General features: G+C 42.6%; 1 protein-coding gene across 1 annotated transcript in view; it reads left to right on the top strand.

Moving 5' to 3' along the window:
- Window positions 1-2,799: 2,799 nt before the first annotated feature.
- LOC109861104 (probable serine/threonine-protein kinase dyrk2) overlaps window positions 2,800-24,280 on the top strand; it is a 155,932-nt gene continuing 134,451 nt past the window's right edge. Inside the window, exon 1 of the mRNA XM_020440622.1 lies at window positions 2,800-3,270. The gene's annotated coding sequence lies outside the window, so the exon portion shown is untranslated. The remainder of the gene's footprint in view (window positions 3,271-24,280) is intronic.

Genomic DNA, 24,280 nt, shown 5'->3' with positions numbered 1-24,280 from the left:
ATCACGTGATCATCTGCGACAATAATGTTCCGCCGGAAGCGTTGCTGCCACGGTGCCGCACAATTCAAGTGAACGTAACCATATCGGAACGTCGACCACGATCGATTGCCGATCGCATTTGTGAAATAATTGACACATATTTTTGCATATCAGTACGCGATTAAATAATTATCTCTGTGATAATTATTGATTTACAAACAATTATAACAAAAGAATATTTATATTTTATATAGAAAGTGAATGTAGATGCGGTTTCTATGAAACGTTCGAAACAAAAAGCAAATATTTTAAAACTAAGATTTATACTACAGAAAATACTAGCAATGATAAACTTTTGTAAACTTACCGATGTTTTTGTTTTTCTTCTACGATGTCGGAATGTATATTTACAAATGTTGACTTTGACTTGACTGTTTCGAGAATTAAAATCAACATTAACGTGATATAATCCTCGACGCCGCAGAGCAACTACGTAAACAACGCTCTTGATTGGCTTTCCTACGGTCAGGCATGCGCAGTAAGAGTCACTCTTAACCAATCAGTCGGCGAGCTGCTTCGTTTTGATTCGATGGCCAATCCGCCAATCGCGATCAAGCTCCATCTCTAGTAGTACATACTCGCATCGTATTTACGCCATCTATATCTATTGTATCAACCGAGCGGCCATTTCCCTGTCCCCGCGCTCTTCTCCAATCTTTCCAATTGACTCCGTTTGCTCGTCTCACCGCACAATTGAGGGCTTCATATTAGAAAAATACAAAGTGGATTTTTACAAGTAACATGCAAACAATTATAATTAATCAAAATTCATAACAATAATTTACGTTCTTTTCGCGAATGAGTTATGAAAAGTATCGTATGTCATTTTTTTTTTTCGGAGAGAATAAACGAGGCTAATGAAATCGTTTGAAAATTGTAATCCGATTAGATTCATAAGCGTAGCGGAACTATTGCGTGATTGTAGAAGCAGATGGTTAGGCGCCGTTCGAGTATAACACAAATGAGGCAACTCTAATGATTATAAATTGCGTTATAAAGAGAGAAAAAAAAAATAATTATCGAAAAATTGTGCGTCAAATAAAAGTTTCGCTCTACGCGCAAAATGTAAAAGTGGCGCGAAAGCGTGTCAGACAATAAAACGTCCGTCAGTGGCTGCTATTTATATCTCATCCGGTAGATTCCATATTAAACGTACATACACTAAGTCAAGACCCTCGTATTTATGTAAATTTGCACGCGTAATGCGCGCCTTTACGCATTGGCCTACGACAATGCGCAATGTGCAGCTCGACGAGCAGAACTCTTCGGACCCCATGCGATGCCCCTGACGCGTAACCACGATCAACTACGATATCCGGCGGCTCGACTATTAGTATAAACGAGGTACAGTAATTACTCGCGCATTATGGAACAGCGCGCGAAAGGGCCCGGGATATAATTGCATCGAGAGAGGGAGAGACTTGATAATATCCAATTAAGAAAAAAAAAAAAAAACACGGCGTAGAAAACGCGTTTTATTTTCTTCGGCTTTTGCGTATTCTTTTTCCTTCTTGTCGGATGCGTACGATAAACCACCTGTCCTCCCCGTGCTACGCTTAACGCGCGGGGTATCGGTAAGCGCGGTCGTTAACTCGCAACGATGAGCTCCGTGCTAACAAAAGACGAATACCTGTTTGCCACACCGCGAAATGTTTTTCTTCCTGCTAGAAAACTGCTTTCGTTACAATCGCTACATGTATCGCTGATGAGGGAAACACGAAAGATGCATCGTAACAACGAATGATATCGTGCGTAAACAAGACGATATCCAGAAGTCCATCTCTCGCAGTATACATTCTCTCATTAATGCGAAACTTTCTCTCCTATTAATGGAGAAATGTGCGGAAAGTATTTTAAGATATCGCGAAGACTTGAGCGAGTTTTAATATGTAATTTTTTTTTTAAGAGAGATGCACGCGTTTGTTGAACGTTCATGTTTATGTATTAATCTCTCTCTCTCTCTCTCTCTCTTTCTTTCTTTCTATCTCATTTTATTTTCTTTTCATCCTGCGTTCGAAAATCTATACTTCTACCTTTGTCGAATAGAGTCAGCAATAAATACATTGAACTTGTAGAACGAAAAGAAGCGAAGATTTTTTGTATTCTGATTGGTTAATAAACGTTACGTTACTCGACGAGTAGTTTTCGAACACCGCCCCGAGCGCCAGTCGGTCCGTCGATGTCACGTGATCCGCGAATTTCGGTTTTCTAGTCTAGTCTATTTCGCGAGTCAAAACGCGTCGTACTTCCCGCTACCGTTCGTCTAATCATTTGTTTATAGTCGTTGTAACAAGTCGGCAATCGTACGTGTTCTACCGAATTCGTCGCGGTCGCTTTTTTTCGCGGAATGTAAACAGTACTTTTTCTTCGAACCGAAGACGCGACCAAAGGATTCTGCGCGATCGCGCGCGCGCGCGGGCGCGCAGCGCACGTAAACATTCGCCGATTGTGCATACACGCGTGTGTCGCCGTTTGCAGTGCAAGTGTGTGCCCTCTCGCGCAGTGAATCGACCTAAGGGCGGCGAGAAGTGGGGTGTCGGCCGTACCGGTGGCTAAGAGAGAGAGAGAGGAGAGAGAAAAAGAGAGACAGAGATGGAGGTCCGCGTCGGAGGGTCAAAAAATGCGAGGCTGCGCGCGCACCCGCTTTGTCTCACTCGTCGAGCAGCGACGCTAGCGGCGACGGTGGGGAGTCGCTTGGTGAACCACGAGGGGCCACAGGGGTTCGTGAGCGGCTATGGCGGAACAGCGGCGAACTGCATCCTCTCAGTCGGCCGCTGAACCCGCGCGCTGTACGGTTGGTATGTGTGTATACACCGCGCTCGATCGCCATCCGTCCGTTCGTCTATCCGTTCGTTAGTTGTTTTTCGCGTACCGTTTTGTCATCGTCGCGCCGGATCGTCCGCGCTGTCTCACTGCCGCGAGTCTCGCTCACCCTGCAATTTTTATCCCTCCCCCCCCTCTCTCCGCGTCCTTTCGTGTTATCTGCGGCCGGGCCGACGCGACAAGTGAGATTCCGCACGTTTTCTTCCCGACAACCGACCAAACCGTTCGTTCGTCCTTCGTCTCCGAGGGAGGTGTTCCATCCGAGGGACAGACACAAGCGTGGAGACTACCGCTGCAGCGAGACTCCGCGAGGGATATCATCCTCTGGATTTTCGCCGGTTTCTCTTCCGCCGCAGTTCTTCGTCCTCGCACGCAGGCAGCAACGCCGACGCGAATCTCTTCTGCATGGTGAGTCGAATCTACATAAAATTTTTGTTGCATTGAGACCGGCGCCGTTCGCCGGTTGGACAATTTTGACATTGGAAAAACTGAAGGGCTGAATGAATGGAGGAACGTGTGTTTCTCACAGTCAAATTTGATTGATAGTATAAAGATGTTGTGTTATTGAAAATTAAGAGAGAGACGCGAAATTAAATTTCAAAAGACGATTGCTTTCGAGAAATCGTTTAGTTCGGCAATACAAAGTAAACATCAATCATGACCTTGCACCTTCAGATTTTTCGAATATCATATTGTGTCCCTTCGATTATCGAAAGTGTGGCGTTTTAACGATCGAGATATATCGACGAGGCGAGATTTTCCAACACACGGTGTGCCCATAGATTTCTTGTCGTCATTGCGAAAGACCGTGTTGTCTACTTTTGAAACAGGTTCAAATGCGCGGTGTATCGAATGAGTTCGCGCATTTGCACCGATTACCCTGCGGTCTATTAGGCCACGGCACGATTCACAATATACGAAGTTGCTACTATACATTGCAATACTCAAATAATCCTCTGAAAATAAGCGGAGTAGACAAATTTGTGTTTTCTTTGTCTGTTGTTCGAGATAACAATTCTTTGTTATTGTTATTTTTTTACATATACGTGAATTATCACTTCTGAAAAACAGTCTTTGTTTTTTAATTGAAATAACGCAGTTGTCTGAATAAATTGACAGTCGAATAAATAAAACATTACTTGACACACGGAGAAAAGAGAAATAGGTTATGTGTGTTCGACATACAACTGTCAAAAATACCCGTGCTTTTTCTATAGTCAATTATTTTATTGCGCTGCAAGGCATAGATCCTAAATAAAATATCCAAATTAAAAAAAATTACTGTTTTTGATTTTTCGAAATAATTCAGTCAGTTCGTATTTATTTTTCGGAGTAATAAGTCAAAGAATAATAGCCGGTACTTTCAACATTTAAATTTATAGAGTCAGCACAATCACCTTCAATTTACTATTGACATATTCTCAATCGAACCGCGCCTCTTTTAGTTCGTTTTGTAAAAAATCTTCATCAATGCTCGCTCGTATAAACCACTCGGATGGGTCTTTTTTCGTTGCAGATTGACTTTTCCCGAACTTTTAAAGAAAATCATGGTATATAAAAAAACTTTCCAATTTTCGACGTATTGTATCTTTGCGATTAAAATCTCGGTATAAAATTCCGAATAAAAAGTGTCGTTCCCTGCGTATCTTCTGAGAATTAGTTCGTGAAAAAAGAAATCCCATATTCTAGTTAATTACACGAAAAATTCCAAAAGCCCCGTAATGAAAGGGACATCCGGATAGTTTTTGGGATACCGTATTATATACGTGCTGGCGATAAAAGCACTCGCGGAGTGGTGTTCGCTAATGAGCGCGCTTGCGAAGAAAGGGAACGGGTCTCGCGTACTCGCCGGGTTTTCACACGTGCGCGCCAACGCGAGCAAAAGTGACGCAACAAAGAAAAGATGCTCGTCGGAGAGCGAGGCTGGGCCGTTCTTATTCCGGCAAAACTGCGGTTGTGTAATTTCAAATCGCACTTAGTTTAGTTCCGAATGAAACTCTGTTCTCTGTAGTATTTTGTGGATGTGTTTGACGGATGTAGTCCAATATCTGTATATTGTAGATATTTTTGTTTTTAGCAAAGATGGACTTTACGATTCGTCACATTTATTTACGTAGGTTTATATGGTTATTTGCAGATACTTATTTGTCTGTGAAATAAACAGAGTTATTAACGCATCTGTGCCGTATCGAATGTTTGCGTATACAAAAACTGAGTTATTCCTAAATAAATAATATCTAAGTAAATAATTCGCCTCGGTGAGGCTTTTTTTTCTCGGTATCAAAATTCACTATATGACAGTAGTGAATACTTGGGCCTATAATTTTAAATTCGAGGGAGGAAATCTTAAGAAAACTTTTTAGATATGGACAAATATGATACGAAACGGATTAATGACTGCAAATAGCGGTTGTGATGACCTGTAATTATCTGGCGATCATCGTCATTACTGTCGTCATCTCGTCGATCGTACGCTTAGATAAGCTCGTTTCCGCATATCAATTTCTATGCCGAGAAAGTCATCCGTGTCTCGATGAATCCGCGTGCGAGCGAGCAAGCGAGCGGTCTGCGCAGCGGTGACGGCTCGTGACGTAACGCGACATTTTCAGGTTTTCCGCTTCCCTTGGTGATGACCAGTTTTCCTTCGCTCGCGGTTTGTAACCGAGGGGAATTTTTCGTGCGGCCAGATGCGTATCATGTATATCCATGTAAACGTAGAAGCGGCATGGTCGCACGTGTTGAATAACAACACCCGCTTCCTCGAGCCGGCTCGTTCTCGGGAGCACAAAATTGTTCGTGTCTCGCATGATATAATCATAAGTGGCACTAAGAATGGAATTAGCATTGTAAGAACTGGAGCTCTAATGCTATAGTCGTATGTCACGCGTGGGTATACATGTATATATATATATATATATATGCAACACGGTGTGTTTCTGCCATGTGACGAGGCTTTCTTCTCTCCTCCTCTCCCGTGTAGATCTCGTTACTTCCTGCGGATGAGATATAGTGAAAAAAAGGAGAAAATTATAGGCCGCTCGAAGTTACGTCTTCATGTACGAAGTCTTCGCACATCGAGAGTTCTTCAAGCATCTTCAGGAAGTTAGGGTTCACCTGACACGTATGCGGGTTCACAAAATGTGTCTTCTTTAAATTGTGTAGAAGTAATTCGGTTTTATTATGTATAGACATGTATCGTTTTTTTTTTTTTTACATATTTTTCTTTCTCTCCGCCACTTGCAATTACGAATAGTCAAAATAATTAATGACACTAAATTCAAAATTTAATGTTTCTGTAATTAAAAGTTGCGGCGTTTCTATTTTCTCCCGTTTACGCAATTCAATAATGTAAACCATCAATACCCGTCGGCAATTTAGCATAATTACCGGTAATTGCAAGTACGCATTCCCATCGCGGGGAACGTTACGGGTCTGCCGTGTACGCTTTGATCCCTAATTAAATGCGAGCTGTGTTTCCACGCTCTTAAGTGTTAACAACGTCAATTATATTGATAACCGCGACTTGCAATTATAACTCTAATAACATCCCCCGTTCGGACTGACGTTTCGTCTGTAATTGAACGTCTGTAATACGTACCATGTACGTAGAATTTAAAGGAACGGAGTTGTACGTTGTTCGTAACGACAGTGGGGTGTTGGAGAACATCTGGAATAACTTTCTCGCGGAGTTTGACTTCAGGGTCGCTTGAAAGCGCGAACTGCCAAGTTATGCCAACTTCAACACCGAGTGTCGCAGTACGACAATCGATCTTTCCGGCCAACCCGCAGACGCGTGCTCGAATGCCGCGAGTTTCCGTTATGAAAATCCTACTTCGCATTCGCGTAATCCCCGGTATATGCCAAACAAATCTCCGTCACATAAAACAGGAAAAATGCTGACGTAGGTGGTCTCCATTTGTAAAACCTACATCTTGTTGGATGTAAGTTTTAAAAATGTAGCTGTGTATATTGTAAGATGCGCGCGACGAAGACAATTTCTCTCCAAAACAAAAGAAAAATTTATTTCACTAAAAACTACGTTAGGTACACAATGCTGCACTAAACAATACTTTTTAGAGTCTTCTAAAAGAAGAGAGTCTTTCTAATCGAGGTGATTCATAAAACATATAGTGTTTCACGTCAAAACTAGGATAATAGATATCCGGGTTACTTTCAGTTATTTTTATCATACAAATACTTTAAATAATAAACATATGAGTAAATATATTTTGATAAAAATAAGTAATAGATATTCCTAAAGCGTAAATATAACTGACGATGTGATTTTATGTTTTTTTGTATACTTGATATTTCAAAATTACTACTTTTACTCACGCGCGCGCGAATCTTAGAATAAATTACAACCTAATCGTAATTATGATTAATGAGAAATTAATTACTTATCTCCACGATATCGCTGCGCAATGAAATAAAACAGTAGGCTTGACTGTGCGTAAACGCACACGTGCAATGCGCACGTAAAGCATCCGACGAGATAAAGAATGGTGTTATTTAAGATTATCGAACGAAAACGTATCTATATTTATATCTCACTTTATCCGGACAACTTTCATTTACGCACGATCTCGCGATTATTCATACCAGCGATATTGAGACGATGATGAGACATCGATAAAAGATAATTGCTCGCACCCCAATGTTTGATGCGGAACTTGACGATATGTTGTTGTTTGTATTCGTATTGGAATCGATTTTCGGGCAAATCATCCATGTCTTAATTCGGAAACTATATAGACGATAAAGACTTTTCTCAATATTTGTACGGTTTATTGTGAACTTCAAAGTTGCAAGCGATATTTTTTATGTCGACCGGGTAGGTAGTTGCGACCGACTGGTTGCGACAAAACGCGTGCGTGCAATCGCGGCCAGGAAGTAATTTTCTCTTTTTTTTTCCTTTTGTCGCGGCGCGCAAAAAAATTTCGAGCTCTTTTTGACTTCGACCGCACTTTTCTCGTAAATCACCCCTCACAGCACCATTATTGCTTCTGAAACCGACTTGGTTCCAAGACCGCGCATCAACTTTGCGTCGTAAAAGTCACACCACGTTTTCGCACGGTTCTTTCTTTTTCTACATTACATAGAAATCTCAGTGGGCAATTCACATTATGCCTTTCGACAAGTCTGTATATAAATAACTTTCACATTACGACATATTTGTTTATCGCATACCTGAATTTATTGCGATATTTGATCTTTATTCGGTTAATTTGTCATGTTTTTATTCTCGATGTCGTGTTTTTTTTTTTTTTTTTTTACTTTTACTAAAAATCCGTATTAAGAGAAAATCGTATTTATTACTTTTACAACGAGCAAAGACGGAACTATTCATAGATGCGTTGTCTCCCGATATCGCGTGCATTATTCTCGAAGTGCGTTCAATGGCGACAACAACTATGGCCACGAAACATCCTAATTCACATCGGTTGACATTATTAGTGATACGTTAATTCGATATCTTGCTTATCTTGCACACAGTAGAACCTCTCCGTTAGTTAACACCGGCATTAACATCGATACGGTGATCGTCTTCCAAACGATTAAGAATTCCCGCTTCCTCGTCTTCTCTTTCGAAAGCACTTCGGTCGTCGTAGATATAGTCGGATAAACCTTTTAAAACGTCAACTTATCGGCATGTCCGAAGGACACTACCCACCTACCTACCTAACTACTTATTCAGAAGAACGAAACCAGAAGAAGTCTTCGGAGTGGACACATTTTTTTTTTTTTTTCAAATTTGTCATGTTGTCTCTTATACATGTCTATGTGTGTGCCTGTTTTTTTTGAAATCTAAAAGTTTTGCTATATTGAACGAACATAAACTCGCTCGCTGGTCTTTAATTGCTCATAATTTTTAGTCTCGGTGTGTCTGGCTCGCTCGCGGCGATAAATTTCTCCGCTCCCTGACTTCGGCATGATCGCCGTAGCTTGCTCTCCCCTTTGTTCTTCTCCCCCTCTCGTCGATATCGTGAATCTTATACCTGGATCCTACACCTGAGAACGTGCGCGCAAGTAACGTGTACTCCCTTTCCCCGTCCTCCACCGGATCCAATTCGAAGGACCTCGGTTACTTATAAACCGAAAGCGGAGGCAGGGAAGTAACTCTCTCTCTCTCTTTTTCTCATTCTTTCTCTTCCTCTCTTTTTTCTCACGAAGGGAGCAGAAGAGAGTCGACGCAAAAAACCAATTACCGCTCGAGTATGAAGGCGTGCAATAAAATATCGGCCGCGATCGGTTCGCTCTGCTAGATAATTAATATGCCTAATGGATCGATGACGCGGCTACGGCGAAATAGCAGATACAGCGCGCACCGCGATGCATTAAAACCCTTTAGCTGCGTCACAACTCGCAACGAGAAAATGAAGACATTTGCGGTAGTAAAATCTTAATGAATAATATGGTTCGACGGTTTTCTTATTAATTAACGGCACTGTTAATGCACGTCTCGTGTTCTAATTAACATGAATATAATAAGCCAGGATAGTGCACTGTATAATAACTGTGCAATCGTTTAATCTGATGATGATTTTTTTTTGCGTTTCTTTTTTTTTAAAAAAGCTAAAAACTATATACAAATTTAATATAATTTTGATAAACGAAAAATCTCGAATTTTATATTAAAACGACATATGTAATTTGTTGATGAGTTATCGTATTTGGTCATATATCGTCTTATTGCGCATTTTCTGCGCAACCATTGCGAACGATCGGCAATTCACGCAAAACTTTTTTTCTCTGTCTCGTGCATTTCCGCGTTTTATTTTCAATTCTCGCAATACGCAGAAATTGGACCAAAGATCGCGTTGCGGAACAACTTTGCGCGACGAGGCTGTATATATCGCGTCGAGGCGTAACAGATCAGAGTGAAAGTCCGGGACACACGAACTCGTGCCGTTCGCGCGAGCCTGTTTCTCGTCGAAGAGGAGTCCGCGCCGCCGATGTTCGGACTGCGAACGGATCCGAAATAGTCGTGAGCGCATTTGCGCGCTCGTCGACGCGGCTGGCGATGCTTACGCAATTACGTTACGAGAGCTTATTGACTCGTTATCTTCTCTCTCTCTTTTTTTTTTTTTTTTTTTTTATCACTTTTCTCTCCAGGAAACGTTTTCTCGCCACGGTCGCTTGTTCTGGCACGCGCTTGTCTTCGCTTCTGTTTCGCTTCGACGCTCTCAACGCGCGCAAGTGTGTATGCGTGCACGCACTTCCGATCGAGTCTACTCGGTCAACCACTCCACGCCACTTAATGCGGCTTTAGTCGTGGTGAAAGGGTCCTCGCCACATTTCAGCGGCTATTTTTATCACCGGGGTGCGGTGTACTCTTCTTGCATTCGACGGTTCTCATTTGTACTCGCTATTTCCGTATTTTCGGTACGTGTGCGCGCTTGCTTGTCGTTCGCCAAATGTTAAGGTTGCCGGTTGTGTGAATTTGCGCTTTGTGAATCAGAAAATTCCAGACTTTCAAGTACTCAAAGCTCCGCGTTTGTAGAGAAAACACGGAAAGGAAATACGATCTCCTCCGTGTGTTTGAAATCGAAAATACATACGCATTTCTGAATTGCGCACGAAGAATTTCGAGACGCAACTGCGCAACAAGTGCCTTCGTGTTGTCGCATTTCGAAAGACCGAGCGACGGAAGTGCATCCCACTACACCGTTCACGGGAATTGCAACACCGATGTTAATTGCTGAATCAGAATATATATGTATATACGGGGAGACGTCTTTATGATTCACGTTCGAGGAGTTGCCTGTACATTTCGATTTCTATGTCAATGACGGGGATAAACTAAACATGTATACGTACTTTCCCGCAGCGTCAAATTAGACTACTTTGTGTAGGTTGACACAAAGAAAGACCTCGTTCGAGATATTCGAGAGTGCTATCGTAAGTCAATACACACAGCCCCGCGGTCACAAAGCTTGTTACAAAAACGCCGAAAGAGCTATTTACCACAGCAAATACAGATCGTAGGTGTAAATATTGCAAATCCGACCTTCGTACTGGGTTTTTTTTTTTTTTTTTTATCTCGTGGAGCGGTCCACATGCGGCTCACGCGTAATATATCGATAAACTTCGAAATATCAGAGATCCGAAATATCGGAAACGTCATCGAATCCTATCACAAATTCTCTGAAAAATTCGAAGTTCTTCTTATCTACTTTTTGATGATTGATTTGTCTCATACAAAAAAGTTTACGCGTCAATCAAACTTAATCTTCTCAATAGTCAAGTTTGTACGGTACTTCTCGGATAATAAGGCTTCGATTATTTTTCTCAATAAGAAGGCTTTTTTATCCTCATCGTTACTGAAAAAAACAGATCAGCCATAAAAGTTGACAGTTTTACGACTGACCTTTTTTTTTTTTTTGGAACTTTCAAGGCGAGTTATCTATTCGTTCACTTGGCTCCGCTTACGCGTGTGTAGTTGTTGTCAATCTCCGCCGTTAATGTGATTCGAGAGATCGTCTTTGTCACGTTCACTTTCAATTCTCTCTCTGTTGTAATTCGTCTCGAACGGCCGAAAAAAATTTACGACCCATTCCCCGAAAAGCAAACAATCTGACTCTTCTTGTTACACGGCCTGAAATTATTGCGGTCTCGAATTTCGATGCGTAATAATTTCGATATAAGAGAGCAGGAAGTGATGTATATGTCGACTCTTTCGTAGTAAATTGTGATACGTGAAACAAGAGCTCGAGAAGACGATTTTATTTTCATTTTTATTATTGCAAAAAAGTCGCGCAACAGCGTAAAATAGCGACGAATGCCGCGTTGAAACAATGACCGGTATTCGGAGCGTGCATTTATTTAAATCGCAAGAAGAGGCAAGTGTTGCTCTTTGCGCGCCGAGTGCGCAGCGAAGAGGTTAAATATATCTGGCCTGGCCTAACCGTTCTTCCTCCTCCTCCTCCTCCTATTCCCATTCCTTTCGAACGACCGGTCTTTGCTAAGTCAGATTCGAGTGCAGCACTCCGCGCGAGAATCGTGCGAGGAGTTGCCCCGATGACAAATGGTCATTGGAACAGAAAAGCTACCAAGATTAGTTACGGGAAGCGAACGCACATTGAAGCTTCATATCGTTTTCTGACTCGCGGATTAGATTGGACGAGAATTTTTCTCATTACTATCATCATCTCGATGAACAACGACAGAAACTCCTGATTATATGAATTGAGTTTTAATATCTCTCACAATTAACTTTTTCGGGTTGCATAACAAATAATTGCAGGATTTGTGACGCATAATATGTATTTACAATTTAATGTAGTTTAATTCTGTTATTTAATATACTGTAATTAATAATTGAATATATTTGATTAATTAATATAATTAAAACACCCCGCACACTGTTTTGCGTCACACAATCACGGGCGGAAAACTTAACGACGAGAGAACTGAATATTCAAAATATTTATTAAAACATTTTCGTAATTAATGCAAATGAGGATATATAGTCGCGGAGCGCTATAATATAACTTTTAGTGCGCAGAGAGGCGCAAAGAGCCGTTGAATGAAAATATTTGGACCGGAAATTATGCGCGATATTTTCGCACTCCAATAATAAACTGAACTACGTTCGCGGCGGATAACGGATAGCGCCAAACGAATAATGATCGTTAAATTGGAGCTGACGAGCGCAGCTTTCGTTCGTCGACGCATGATACTATATCCTCGTGTAATCCCGATTTATTTCTCCCTCTTTCCTCTCCTCCCACTCCGCTCGATTTCAATTACCGGGTCGGGCGTGCGCTGAATCACAAAAGCCCGCTGACTTTGAAAATAAATCTGCTTCAATAGTTCGGAATGAAATTTTTCGGGACGTTTGCTTCTATAGAAACACCATTAGCTTTTTATGTGCGAGCCGAGTGGAAAACATTTTAAATTGAATTATGTCAAAATTATACGCTAGAAATCGTACGCGGTTATATATATTTGTGTGTATAATATAACGATATAATATAATTACATATAAAATTGTGCACCGCGCGCAATATAAGTAAACATTTTTCACTTTGCGCTCTCTTAAAAAAAACAAAACAAAAAAAAACAACAAAAACAAAAAATACGACCGCAATTTGCAGCGAGTGTAAAAGCGCCGATGCGTCCGCGAAAAAATACAGTAAGTGCCGCGGTGCGTGTAAGTGGGAAGTGTGCGGTGTGTGTTCGCCCGTAGGTGCTTGTTCGATGTGGGAAGAAAAAAAAAAGGAGTACGAAAGTGCAAGTCGTTTGCGTAACGCGTGAGTTACTTACGGCGGCGCTCACACCGTCGTCGTCAGTTTTATAATAACGCAGCGTGTGCATCTTTCAATTCAGCCTTCGTCGATTATTACGATATGTTCACAACTGAATTCTATCTTTGCGATATTTTTACGAGTTTGTTAAGAATGTAATTATACATTTAGGAAATATTATTATACACTTTTTAATATATAATAATATTCAACAATTTATAGAGATATTTTTGAGATCTTTTCGACAAATGTATATCGCTGGATATTTCGTGCGAAGAAAACCGAGTTGAGAATAATTACGACGAAAAGTCAAAAATTCGTGTTTGCTTTTCAAATAGTGCCTAAAAATACACGTGAAATATTAAGAAATCAAACAAATTTTTTTTACATTTGTTGACAATGACAATACGCTTTCGCAAACGAAGAACGAGGGATAAAACGTGTGTATGTAGGAGATTTCTCACGACTGATGGAAGGTGACTTCCCGATCGACCTCCGCATCGACGATAGCGCGCCGACGTTACTGTAAGGCTTCTGTTTATCGCGGGTATCGCTTTACCGGGATTGTCCGCTCAGATAGGTCGGCAATATGAGCCAAGGTTCGCCGCGAGAAAGTTACGGCCTCGATGACAAGAGTCGAGTAGAAATTTTGTCGACGCCACGCATAAAAGAGGCAATAAAGTTATAGTGAGATTATGCACGTATATATTTTTGTATCTTATAAAGATGTTTTATTGCGATTTCTTTTAAACGCGGCACTAAATTTTAAATCGAATTTCGAGATACGAATTTCTCTCTTTCTCTCTCTCTGCGGGATGTTGCAAAAGGTGAGAGAGAAAGAGAGAGTACACAAAAGGATATTTAAAAATATTTAAGGATAACGGGATCGTTACGGTACCACTCGGTGATCTACTTGTCCGGCGCGGCGCTAGAAAATTGAGCGAATCGATTATTATAACTGACAACCAGATGGTTTAGGATTATTAAAAAAAAAAAAAAAACAAAAAAAAAGAAACCTAGATATGGTTGCGCGATGACACGGCAGTGCAGAGTCATCTTTTCGCGCGCGCGCGCGCGCGCGCGGCCGATACCTTTCCAACAGCAGCCATTATTTATCGAGTTTTCGTGTCCGTTATATCACACCGCGTTATTAGTCCGTCATTAATCCGTGCCAATGCGAAAACGCAGATATTGGAAATTACACGTTTGCGCGCGACGCCAATCATCCCCCTTGATTATACACAGAACTCGAAGAAAAAGAAAAAACAGGATACCTACCTCGCGTAACCTTCCGAAATTGCAATTCGCACACGTGATCAACGCGCGATATCGCGCTACCGCGACTATTACACGAGCGCATTGTTGCACAAAGTCTTCTATTTTCTCGAGGATTTTGTACGGTCGTCGCGCTATATAATTATAGCGATCGCCTTGGTGTACATTATTATCGCGAAATGCGAAACGGAGAATTATGCAAACGAGAATAGATCTCTCCTCGAATTAAGTCGGATACAATAATCGAGAACAAAAAAAAAGGAGGGTACCTATTACGTAACGAGAGAAATACGGGGAATATAAAAATACATTCGCCGCCTCGTCTTTGTAGAGAGAACGATCTTCCCCTTCTTCATCTCCGAGAATTTCATCGATTGCCGTTCACTGGATTAAGGATCGCGATCTTGAGATCGGTTCGATTCTTCGACGGCTATCGGTTGCTTCCCACGACCAATCCGATCCTAACGGCCGGCGGTGTCTCTAAACACGCCCGGCTGAAAAGGCGGAGGCGTTGCCACGAGGCCGGATAAGTGTCGGGGCCCGTCTTCCTCCCTCACGGGCGTGAGGCCGAAGCAACTCAAGTGTTGAACTCAATTCCGTCAGGTTCAACTCGGCTGTTTGTTCTCGTCAAAGACGGAAGTCCATTGACTGTGATATTCCGCGCGTCGCGTCGCGTCGCGAAAAGTTTCTCAACGGTGTTGAAAATCTGCTTGCACTTTGTTGAAAAACATTCTCAAATGTTTCCTGTATTTTTTTTTCGTTAATTCATAAAACGCGCAATGTCACCATAGAGATCATCATATAACGTTTTATTTACGCAACATTGTTACTTGTCTGTTGATTGCCATAATTTTTTCTAAACAAGAAATTGTTGCCAACTGGAAATTAATGATGTCAAGTAGATGTAAAACAAATGCTGAAAGTTTTAATTCTCTCCGGGGTTTTTTTTTGGCGAACATGTAGCATGAAAAGAATACTCATGTTGCAGAGAGAAGGTTGCATTTCTGGCGACATTGTCAGGCGTGAGTCATCGCGGCGCTTTTGCCGCGCGCGCGCGCGCGGTGAGTTACCGTTAACTCTTAGCACGACGACGTTGAATCCGCGAACACGTGAGAATACCGCCTTTTTACCGCGCGCTCGTTATTTCCGTCAGCGTATACTCGGCGATGTTTGTTTGTTTGTTTACAACGCCTTTTTCGAGCGACTTCAAGGAAAGCACGAAGGGCATCCGAGCGGGCGCATTCAAATGATGTTATTGTTTCTGGCAGTACGAAAAGTACGACAGAAAATAACACATCGGGGTTGGGTAATTTATCATAGCTCGTTGCATTTTCTCCGTGCTTTTCGATCTTGAGATATTACAAAGTATATGTAACGAAAATTTATTTCATTTGTAATGCGCTTGCTCGTCGTAAAAAACATTTCGCGCGCCCCTAAACATCAGTCAAATGTCTCGCTCGCGGTGTCGTAACAAGTTATGAAACGCGAGAGCGCATTATAAAATATCTTCTCAATTACTGAGCTCGCTCTATTCAAGAGACGTTCAGACGCGTCTAGCAAAATTGGCTTCTCTTGTCTCGCGCGAAATCCGAGGTCAGTTTAAAACCCTCTCCTTACGTTGTATTAAGTCGCTTTGTTGGAGCCTCCAACTGACAAACGAGGCTGGAATGTGCCGCAATTACTGACGTAATGCAACGACGCCACAAGTCGACAGGTAGATAGAAGTCTTGATCAATCGCTAAAAATACGTACTTTCTCTTATTTTTCGACTTGCGGATCTTGAGTTACTACCACGTCCTGGATTAATAACGAAAAGATCCTCGGTTTGAATCATCTAAAACGCCAAATCGGATTTTTTATAGGTCGCTCCCTCTTCGATAAGATTTCTTTAAAATAGAAACGTTTATGCGCGCTTCAAGTGGTTTGGAGCCCATCAAAAAGATCTTGTACAGGTCTTTTATTGCGCTTTTTAAACGAGAGTGTTAAAAAGAGAAAAGGCCAAGGTCTTTCTCTCTTAGCCGTAACTTACTGATGACACAAGACGGATTCTGATTTAAAATTGATCGCAAAATGTTGTCTAAAAATATACTTCCAACATCAAGTGTGCGAAAAAAAAACATTTTTTGAGGATACCACGAGGAAATTTATTTTTTATTTATTGCGTTGACCTTCGGGGATATGACTACGTATTTTTCTGGCATCGAGCGAGACAATCTACGTTCATTGATTTTTTTTTTTTTTTGTCGTACATCTTGACATCTCTCTTACACGTTTCACATTAAGAAGTAAAAACGACCATATATTGAGCAATTAATTGCAGAATCGAACTTCCTTGTTCGGTTACATTGTAACGCTCCGACAGGTTCCGGAATGTCCATTCGGAATTGCGACAGGGTTAAGACACGCATTCTCTGCCGTGTGCACGCGCATTGTGTGCTCGCGCAATCTTTCTTCGTCGTCGGGTGGTGGCCGAGCGTATATACACGTACCGCGGAGAGGAATAAATCGTGTGGGACGTGATGCTTATAGAGGTAATTGAGCGTGTGTCGCTTCGCGCTGATGAGCTATTATAAGGATCGGCGGGAATCAGCCGTTCTTACGTATAATAAAAATTATTGCGCTCTCGCTCGCTTGGGCGCGCGAGCGCGTTTGACGAGAGGACATTACCCGACGACGACGTCGTCGCGCATCACCAGGCCTGACGTCCGCGCGCGAACGAGAGGAAATTACGCTACAAATTCGCTCTCTTACGAGGCGAAAGATCCCAAGCTGACGACCGGCGCGCGAACAAAAGTATAGATTACGTCCGGAAAGTTTTCTTCTCAGGGTCGGTTGTTGTGTGAGACAACGGAATTAAATAACTAAGTAACTTTCTTTACTTTTCTTCGATCGAAAAACAAAGAAACTGCGGAAACTTTGTAAAGGAGTATAAAATACTTAATATAACAGATAACTTAGATCACGTGTTTCTTCTTTATCGCAGTGAAGAATTTTTAACGATGCGTTCATTCCCTTGAATTCTTTTCGCTCGGAGAAGTGTGCAAGACGCGGCCCTGTCGGTTTCGTATCTTCATAAACGCCATAGCGGCGTTGCGCGACCCATCCCTAGTACTAAATTACTCGACAGTTGTCGCGTAAAGTTTCGCCGTTCGGCTTCCCGTGCGTAATATCGCTTTGAAGTTTAAAACCGAAGAACGCTCGCGAGAAGATCATTCGCACCACGTAGGTAGACATCGCGTGTACACGGGACAAAGGAGGAAAGAAGAAACGTAACGTGTGTAATATGTAAATGCAGAAACCGAGTTGAACGCGCGCAGCTGTTTGACTTGCCGGTGAGACGATTACACGCAATGACATGCGCTCTGGGAAAAGTTTTCAGCGGATTCCAACGAGTTAGACAAAGGAATGTATAAGTATGTACGTATGTAGAAACTGAATGAAATTTGTTTTTTTTTGTTTTTGTTTTTGTTTCTATACATCTGCGAGAACAGATCTTGCGAACGCAACACGACTTCTGTTTTGAAACAAAATTTGTTATCACACTGTACATGATGTGTGTGTGTGTACATGTTCTTTCATGATCTCGTCATAAGTTTCGGTTGTTTTGGCTGCGATGAGCCGGCGCGATCCTTCCCTCGTTCGAACTTATGCTTTTGCCGTCGTCATAAAATACGCGAACCCTTAAGGGCAGCCGCGGGGAAAACAATTTTTGCGCCCGGTTTCTTGCCGGAATCGACCGCACCTCTTTTCGGAGTCCCTTCCGGGATTTATAAGCAGTCGTCGCACGTGGATTTATAATAATTACAAACACGCGAGAAAAAAAAATGAAAGAGTTTGGCCGGTCCTGCTGCGCATGCAAGCGGACGGGGGACACGCGAAAACGGTCGTTCGGCATCACGCGCAGAAGGACCAACGTAACGCGAGACGCCGAGGGAGAGATTAATGCTCTGCCATTCATTACAAACTTTTGCCGTGTACACCTCCTCGTCTCTTTTTTACGCGCGATCGACCCCGGCGCGCGTTTAACATGAGCGCGAAAGGAAGTAACGAGCGGAGCGAAAGTTACCACGAGCACAAATAACTAAAGTACGAAACGTTTAAAAAGCAATAATTTCTACAAGGAATATATGTATTTTTTTGATGATAATTTATAAGCGAAAGATCGTTGTATTTTTTTTTTTTTTTTTTTTTTCACGACAACGTACGAGATATTACCGCGTTTCTTGTGTAGACACATGTCCTTTTTTTATCGTTTTTTTTTTTTTTTTTTTTTTTTTTTTAATATACGTTTGTGTACATATAACGTCGCGCGCGGGAGGAAAAACACATGCTTCAAGATCCGTTAATGCTCGGAGGCATGAAATTAGGACCTCTGTTATTTCAGAAGAGATCAGTTGACTCCTCCTCGGCATCAACGTTAATTCGCTCCAGTTTAAGTCGTTACGACGTCTTTTATCACCGCGGAAAAAGTTCTCATAAAACGAATTTTGTGCATCTGTACTCTGCTCTCTCTTTTTCTCCTCTCTTTCTCTCTCGCTGTTTCTTTCTTTCTCTTTTCGCTCATGATGTTTTTACCTAATCGTTCCGATGTGTCACTTCAGTTATTTAAAGCGATGCATCCAATTTAACGCGATGAAAAAATATCTCTATTTTGGTTTGCGCAAAGACATTCAATGCTATTTTTGTTGTAGATGCATCGCGAATATTAAAAAATACGGCGATACGACTAAACTGTCACGCCTCGTGCGTTTTGCATTTGCATAAGCAAATTTTATGTTTCTCGCCAATTAAATCTCGCGCGCGTGTTCGCTTCCCAGAACAATAACTTTTGGAAGATCGCCACAGATATTCAATGTATCGCGTCGCGTATCAGATGGTGTATACGACCCACCCCCGAAATCCCCTCGGTTTTGTGCTCGCAAATCATCATCTTTAATTCATCGTCAAAAGCCCGCATCAGGTAGCAATTACGGATCGCGCATGCGTGCGTGCATCGCGGCGCGGTGTGTTGTGGCACGTGCGTCGGTCGGACGGGCGCCAGCACGTGCAACACCGAAATGGGATACGCGGGGAAGCAGACGCGCCGCGGAGGAACACACGTCCGGTCACTTTCGCAAATGCGTGTTCTTGGGTAAAAACTTTAATGACGTTTACTTCTCTTAAGATAGAATCCTCTCATAATATTGACAAATTCTCAGCTAATTCGAATACATAAAACGTTCACCTGATGCCTACCACTCGAGAATCTTCAAGAGACTCGAGAGCGGCGATAAATATTGCAATCCGTGAGGGAAGAAAATACAATTTGAAAAAAAATGATAAGTGCGCTAGTGTTCGTTTATGAGTTTTACCTCGTCTTCGGGTGAAGCGGCTCTCTTCGATAATAAAATTCCGCCCGGGGTAAACACACGGAGCGTGTGTCCCTCAATAGACCTTCCAGAACGAAGAGCCGGGAGAGAGAAGACTTTGCTCAGCGCGGCAACTCGATGATAAAACTCTCTCAGAAGAGAGAGTGGACACCTCCTCGCCTTAGCCTGGAGGTTCCCGCCTGAACGGGATGGAAATATTTGACTCTTGCCCTCGCAGGTACACACACGCATAGAGAAAGGAAGAGAAAGAAACCGGGGGAGGGGGGACTCTCTCACGCACGTTCGCGTATGTACCTGCGCGCCCGGGTCGCACGTGTTGTGCGCCGGTGTCGGTCGAGCTTGACTTATGTGTGCAGCAGCTGCAGCGCCGCAGTGTCATTGACATCGCGGCTGGCGCACACCAGTTTCCACTGTGCGCGCGCGCTCACTCACTCACGCAGCCAGCCAACCAGCCAAGCCAACCAGCCAAGCCAACCAGCCAACCAGTCAGCCAGCTAGCCTGCCAACCAACCCACCACCACCCGGGTCTTGTCCTCCTACCGATCGTACATTACACGCGAGGACGATTATAGCCCCGGCACGCTAACCGGCTGGCTGATGTTCGCTGTTCGCGATCGCGAGCGAGCGAGCGAACGCGCACGAGGATCCTCCCACCATTTTTCTTCTCTCGTTCTCTCAAACTTCTTCCTTCGCAATGTCATTTCAGACTGTCTTTAAGAATCCTCTCTCGCGCTTTCTCTCTTTCTCTTTGGTTATATTGTTACACAGCTATTTCTTTTTTGTCATACACTTTTTACAAAGATATGAAAAATTAATGTTCTCGGATATTCTCTTAAGTGTCTTGCACATGTCTTGTAGAATTTAAGCCACATTTAGAGAAAAGAACCCGTTGTTCATCGTTCTTTATCTCTTTATCTCCCCTCTGTGTCTCTTTGCTTTATCAATTTTATACTCTTGAGAGGAATTTTTTATGCGCTTTACTCTCTCGCCGAACTCTCCCCCGAAAGGGATCTCGTGCACGAGTGTGGGTGACACGAGCTCCCTTCCAGGCGAGATAGAGATGATTTATGTAACCGTATCCGGGTGTAGTTCGTACTTTTCGCGACTCGCCCGCGTCGTGCTCAAGCGAATGAGAAATTCCGTCCGAATTGATAGCGCGGCAAAACATTTATGTTTGGCGAAAACGGAGCACACCGAAAAGTTTAAATTGAGATTTCACCTCACGTGTATATATATATTTGAGTTCTTTCGAAGAAGCGCGCGCAAAAGTTTGTGTTATCGGGGACCGCCATTTAAAACGAACTCGCGAATGCAGTTTATTGTTCCTGTTAGCCGCGCCAAAGCCGTTCGCATAACGTTCCCCGCGACGTTTTCGTAACAGAAGATCGTTAAATGCGAAATTCAGTTGCCCGCAATGGCGACGAAAGCGAATGAGCGGAGGCGCCGAAATGTACCGAGGCAGCAGGGACGTGATGAGAAGAGCTGAGGCGAATACCGAGGACGCGCAGTTGGAAGTATGCCGGCAAGCGGGATGATAATTTTGTTTAGTATGGAAATTATGGGAACGCGCGCCGCGAATGTAATTTCGGAGGCGCGCAGTAAGAGACGAGAGATAATGGGAGAAGACGGAGGGGAGGGGGGATAACTTTGGATGATTCATACCGAGCGATCACCCGAAGAAAGACAGTGAGAGAGAAAGAGAAAAAGAGGGGGAGAGAGAGAGAGAAGCTTGAACGCAAGCGAAAGTAGATTATAATTTTGAAAATTCTCTTTTTCTAGAAACAGTTTTTGAAAGATAAATACAGGTATTGTATAAATTATTAAAAAATAATCCGATCGAAGAAGTTCGAGTTTTGAATACGCAATGAACGCGATAAGGAATACGTATTGTGTCAATGACTCCGCGACGTGAGTCACGTGTCAAGCGTGGACCAAATTCAACATCCTTAAGCTTCTCCTCCTCTTTTCGGCGGTTCATTTCGGTTTTGGGATTCCGCGCACTTCTCTTCGCGACGTGCTTGGACGAGCTTTTCGAGAGATTTACAGACGGTCATTTTTCAACTCTTCTTCCAGTCTCTCTTTTTCTTTCCTTCTCTTTCCTTCTCTCTCTTTCCCTTCATCTCTCCCTTTTTCTCAAGTCGGAGTTAGTCACGTCTAGTCACCTCCTGCCAGTCCCGTGCGCCTTCTTCGGTCCGCTTTCTTTCTCCTCTCGCCTCGCGCTCCCGACTTCGCATCTCCGCCGAGCTGCCGCGTTTCTATTATTCTTATTTTCCATCCTTCCTCTTCTTTCCAACCTTGCTCCTGTTTCGTTTCTTCCATACGCCGCTCCCCGCTTCTCCCTTCGGAGTCTATTCCCATTCGTCGAGCGCGATAACGCCGCGCGGCAGCCCTGCCGGAACTGGTCCATCGGGGGAGAGGAGAGAGAGGAAGATTCTTCGAGGAGAGGCAGCAGCTCACTGCAGCGTCGCGATCGACCGCGACTTTAATCTCGCGATCAGTACATTCCGGATTCCAGCGACTCTTACCATCGACGAGGTGTCCCCCTCGCGAACCGTATCGAGCAATTTGCACTTTGCTCGGTCTTTCTGCACGTCGCGTTATAAATAAATCCCCCTCGTACATTTTCTTCGGTTCTCGCAGCAAGATCAGCCACCGTATTTAATTTTATCGCAGCAAAAAGTATTTTTATATTTCGCAAGAAATGCATGATGACAAAAAAAATTTTTTGTCTCGTTATTGCGCACAATCTACTGTGCGATTAAAATCTACGTCGAGGTTTTTAGTTTTTAATTCAAGAATGTGCACTTGAAGTCCGACTGAGATTCGTACGAAAGAGAGAGGCAAAGGGGCAGAACAAAGCTTCCGCGGAAGGGTCTTTCGCAGCGCGGAACGAGACGGTCGTTCATTTGGAAATTACGAAACCGGTTTGGCGCCCTTTTCTCGCCCGCTCGAAGGAGAGTTATTGAATCGTTGAATGTACTGGTGAGCGTATTGTTAACCGGACCGATGGCAGCTCTTTGTCCCAGATGAGTGCGTTTGTTGCTCGTGCGACAGATCATAGTTGGCAACGAATGATGAATTCGAGAAACCGACTGCGCTTTGTGTATCGTCGCCAATACGGTCACCGAGTGACTTTAGCAAAACGAAGTTGTCCTTTCGAACTTGATATAAGTTATCGACATGTTTATTTAACGAGCGTACGTTTTTAAAATTTAATTAATCAGTAGTTTTACTCAAAAAGAGATTCTTTGTCTCCTAGAATGCGCGAAAATTGTTTGCACGAAGTGATGTGACATCGCCGCAAGAGTTGATTAATAATTTCAGAATTAAATGCAGCTTGCTTTCTTGAAAATACAATCTTCATTTTTAGAAGGAATATAAAGACGGCCCTGAAACCGCAATCAGCTGGTCCAGTCTGAACACTTGCCAGACGTATCCCTTCGCCGTCGGAGGCGCTGTCCCATGTCTTTTTTTGCTTTATTCGAGTCTTCTATATTCGCGTCTACAGAAGTGCGTGTGCCGACACGCACGAGCAGGCTCGCACATGCACGCGCGCGGTCGTGTACATAAATGGTCGTTCGTATATCGCGTCCCCATCTTCTCTCTTTATAAATATATATTCTCTTCTTGGCGAATTATTTTCCTTCTGCGTGATTTTTTTTCTGTAAAGTTTCTCCGTGAATTATTCTTTGTGAATTATTTATTCAGTTTTCAGCACATTTTGTTGTATTTTCTCGTAACGCGCGAACTCGGTTTCATTGTTTTCTTCGTCACAAAACTCTTTGAATGCTCTGTGTGAGAGAGAATAATTTTGTTTTGTGTCATAGTTTCAATGTCTTCTTCCTTTTATTTGAAATGGTCACGTGACAGTGAATATTTATGAGTTTGTATACATGAACGGGGAGAAAAATAGGCGGAATGCACGCTCGCGCGTTTCTAATCTACTGAGAAAATCCTTCAAAATCTAAAATTCTGATTCGCTATGACATTTGCAAAGAAAGGCGTGTTGCGTTTAGGGTAGAGAGAAACTCGTCGAAAGAGAGAAGCTCGAGACGGACCTCGCTGCGAGGATTCAAAGTAGTTCTCATGCCCGTATCAATGTGTGTGCGTGCGTTGCTTCTTGACTTCCTGTTGGTGGATTATTGGCGTGAAATAAAGATTGCATTCGCGCGCGCTCGTGGTGAAGAAACGCGTGGTGCGTGGGATAAGAATGTGATACTTGCATACGTCTCCACATCTGTTCGTGGAGAAGAGAGTGCGATTAAATAATTTTAGAATACCAGAATATATTACTAAAAAATTTTTTTAATACTTAATATAACTGTTAATACTTAAACAAATTGCTGATAATTTATTGAATTATTTAGCATATACAAATTATTATAATTTATTATTTATTATTTTTATTTTAAATTTATTATTTTAATGCAACTTTTCTATTTTTCTCCTCGTTTATGTGTACAAACTCATAAATATTCTCTGTCACGTGACCATTTCAAATAAAAGAAAGAAGACATTGAAAAA

The sequence above is a fragment of the Pseudomyrmex gracilis genome, unplaced genomic scaffold (assembly GCF_002006095.1).
Source record: "Pseudomyrmex gracilis isolate BER0280 unplaced genomic scaffold, ASM200609v1 scaffold_8, whole genome shotgun sequence".
NCBI classification, from domain to species: domain Eukaryota; kingdom Metazoa; phylum Arthropoda; class Insecta; order Hymenoptera; family Formicidae; genus Pseudomyrmex; species Pseudomyrmex gracilis.
The sequence above is the reverse complement of the archived record's forward strand: the minus strand, read 5'-3'. Positions and strand labels throughout refer to the sequence as shown.